The sequence below is a fragment of the Gavialis gangeticus genome, unplaced genomic scaffold (genome assembly GCF_001723915.1).
Source record: "Gavialis gangeticus isolate Ggan-Ray unplaced genomic scaffold, GavGan_comp1, whole genome shotgun sequence".
Lineage (NCBI taxonomy): Eukaryota > Metazoa > Chordata > Crocodylia > Gavialidae > Gavialis > Gavialis gangeticus.
Genome location: NW_017729031.1, coordinates 33,501,893 through 33,505,452, shown reverse-complemented (window position 1 = coordinate 33,505,452; position 3,560 = coordinate 33,501,893). Strand labels below are relative to the sequence as shown.

General features: G+C 53.5%; 1 protein-coding gene across 9 annotated transcripts in view; it reads right to left on the bottom strand.

The window, feature by feature from the left end:
* CLASP1 (cytoplasmic linker associated protein 1) overlaps nucleotides 1-396 on the bottom strand; it is a 349,913-nt gene extending 349,517 nt beyond the window's left edge. For 6 of the 9 annotated variants that reach the window (XM_019522596.1, XM_019522598.1, XM_019522600.1 and 3 more), the window contains exon 1: nucleotides 262-395. The gene's annotated coding sequence lies outside the window, so the exon portion shown is untranslated. Of the gene's footprint in view, nucleotides 1-261 lie in introns of all 9 variants that reach the window. The other 3 variants (XM_019522593.1, XM_019522595.1, XM_019522594.1) reach the window with 1 other exon arrangement.
* Between the last annotated feature and the right edge of the window lie 3,164 nt (nucleotides 397-3,560).

Here is a 3,560-nt window from a genome sequence, read left to right as displayed (position 1 = left end):
GCACCCACGCCGGGACGAGGGCGGAGGAGACGGACGGTCCCGCTGGAGGAAGGAGGGGGGGTGGAGAGGATTGGGGGAGCCCCTCCCAGCCCCCAGCTGCACCTCTATTCCGTGCCCCTTGCAAGGGGGGGCGGCGACCCCTCCTGGGAAGCGCGGGCTCGGCCTCCAGGGTGCACCCTGCAGCAGGGCAGCGCCTTTGCAAGCTGCCCCCTCCCCCAGCCCACCCCCTTGCAGCCCCTGGCCCTGGCAAGGGGGCTTTACCTGGCTCTGCTGCAAGGGCAGGCGGGGGGGAGGCCACCAGCCCAGGGGTCCTGCATGGGGGGGCCTGGAGCCCGCTCAAGGCCGGCTGCACTGCATGGCTATGGCTGCTGCTGCTGCTGGAGAGAATGGAGCCCCGCGCAGGCGCACTCGGCCCCGCGGGGCCAGACGGCCGCTAGTGCGCATGCGCCCGCTCCCACCCAGCCCTCACCAGGGGATTCTTCACGCATGCGTGCTGCTTCCTCCCCGCGTTGACCATAGAGCGCCCGCGCGCAGCTAGAGCGGCTCCCGCATGGAAGTCCTCCACGCGCGCGGCGGGGAGATGAGGTCAGTGTTGGCCCTGCGCGTGCGCAATGGAGTGCCCGGATGTCGACAAGGGGTGGGTAGAGGGGAAGGTGTGGAGTACGACTTCGGGGGAACTACTACATTCCCTCCCCCCCGGCCTACAGGGCATGCTGCTAGGGAATCCTTCCGGGGCAAAGGTCGAGGCCTCACCCACTTCCGGAACAGAAGGGGAGCGGAGCTGACTCTAAAAGGGACAGGCGACTCTTAAAGGAGCCCGCCCCCTGCTGGACACAGGGAGATCCCAGGGGCCTGGTGGTGGCACTGAGCCCCCCCCACCCCACCCCCAACCTGCCACTGGGGGCGGGGGGGAGTAGGAGCTTTGACCTGCATTGACGGCCTACCAGCATTGCCCTCCAAGACCCAGCTCCTGGAGTCCCATGATCAGCCCTGCCTGCACGCCTGGGATCATGGCTGCGGGTGCCCCTGTGGCACGAGACAGCGGCTCCCACACAGTGACAGGGCAAGAAACCCCCTGCTGGGCTGGAAAGCAGCTTTGTGAGTGGAAGATGAAGACCATTAAAAGGAGAGAGGGTCTGTAACACCTGTAGAGCGAAGAGTTTACAAGGAATCAAACAGATGACAATGAGCCGTGAAGTCGAGCAACTCCCACGGCCCTGCCTGGCTAGGGATGTTGCTACAAAGCAGGGGTCGAGTGCACCAGGGCACTCACCTGGATCCACCCCTGCCTGCCTGAACCACAGACATGCAGGGGTCAGGTCAAACCATCCTGAAACCTGTCCAGACAGAGTTGCCGATTCAGACTCTCACAGGGTTGAAGGGACCTCCAGCGTCATCTGATCCAACCCCCTGAATCACAGTCCTAAATCATCCTTATCTGATGCTTATCCAGTCTTGTCTTGCAAACCTCCAATGAAAGGAGTCCACAAGTTCCCTGGGTGGTCTCTTCCACTGCCTCGCTGGTCTCACAGAAAGCAAGTTTTTTTTCCTAATATCTGAGTCCAACAGTTCTCAGTCTCTTTAGACTCAGGACAACCCTTGGAAAATGCCAGCTCTTCACTGCCACTCACTTTTTTTTTAATGCAGAAAAAGAGAGGTAGACAAGGTTTTTTGGGTAAATCCACTATCTTTTTATTAGATCAACTCAAATAGTCAGAAAAGTTCTTCTCAGCAAGCTTTCAGGTTTCAATGCCCTTCGCCAGGCTGAGGTGTTGCAAAGAGCTATGAAAGACCACAATTGGCCAGAATCTTTCTGATGTGATGAATTCCTATGTGAAAGCTCTGGGTTTATATCTTATCTTGTGAATCATGCATAGGTGTTTGGAAAACAAACAGTGCTAAAATTGCAGGACACCCTTAAAAGGATCTCACAACACACTGGTTGAGAATCACTGATCTAGCCTGGTCCCCCTCTTTAACAAGTCTTTTTTTTCCAAGCTAAATGTGCCTAGTTCTCTTCATCTTTCCTCTAATACCTGTATCATTTTTACTGTCCTCTCATTCCTCCTCATCACCTTTACAATGTGCAGCCTACAACTGCACTTAATAACTCTAAATGGTTTAACCAGCACCAAAGACATTGTCCCCTGTGCCTGCCCTCTACCCCCACCCTTATCCCCCATGCCTGTGCCTGCCCCACAACCCAGCCATCTGTTCCCCCACATACATGCCTAGCCCCTCTACTCCTCCCTCCCCCTGCCACTTACCTTCTGCCGCTCTGCTCTGCTCCGGCTCTGGAGCAGTCAGTAGCCATGGTCCCAGTCCAGCCTCACCCTGCCCAGCCAGGTAGAAACAGCAGCAGCAGCTCTGGGCCCCAGTCTGGCTGGTTTGGAGCTGGAGCCTGAGCTGAAGAGAAGCAGCAAGGGAGAAAGCAAGCTCCCCCATGCTCCCCCTAAGCAACACACACAAGTCTCCCCCATGCTTCCCTGGTTGCCTGCCCCATCACACGAACCACCTTGGCCCCGGGGCAGGCAATGGCTCAGCTCCGAGCCTCTGCCTGCCCCAGCCCAGTACTCAAATCCAAGACAAACCCCACCCCCATGCCCTCTCAATCCTGACCAGGGGAGAAATGTGTCTTGGATCTGAGTAAATACATTATTCCTACATCTACTCATTTTCGGGTCAACCACTGCAACTCTATGCTGAATGAAGGAAGACTGAAAGGTGCGGTTAATTTGTCATTTAAAAATAATTTCCCACCACTTTTTTCCCCTAAGCAAATACCCAGTATTAAAAAAAACTCAAGTCTTAATTTTGCTTTTTTTCTGAAAGACTTTTCTGACTAATACATGTAAATTAGGAGCATTCTGGTTGCAAGTAGAAGGGATGGCCAGCTGAATACTTATCAGAGTTTTTCTCCAAAGTCTTACAGTAAAATGTGTGTTAACAAAACCAGCTGAGTTGTAGGTTGTTTAAGAACATAAGAACTGCCATTTACTGGGTCAGACCAGAGGTCCATCTCACCCAACATCCAGTGTCACACAGTGGCAGGGTGGATGCTGAAAGGGGGAGTGAACTGAGTATGATCAGAGTTTTTTCCCATTCCTCTCCCACTTGTAGCCTCCAGCATTTACGGTCTAGGAAATTCTGATTCAGAGGCTGTATCCCTAACTCTCATGCTCAGTAGCTACTGATGCCCCTTTTCCTCCAAGAATATGTCCATCCCTTTTTGAATCTGGCTAAGCTGTCAGCTTCCACCACATCTGGTGGCAATAAGTTCCACACTTCCATTGCACGCTGGTTGAAAAACAAACTTCCTTTTGCTGGTTTTCAACTTACTACCTATTAGTTTCATTTTGTGACCTGTTGTTCCATTAACTGTGTTCAGTTCTTTTGGTCCCTGTAGGGTCCACCAGCCAGTTCTCTGGTCCCCCATAGAGACCTCCAAGGCTCTCACCCCTGATCCTAACATTTAAAAAGAAACAAAAAGAAATTAAGACTTTCTGGGTTCCTTTAGGCTTCTAAAAGAAAGCACAACGAGCACCTTTTTGACTTTTCTC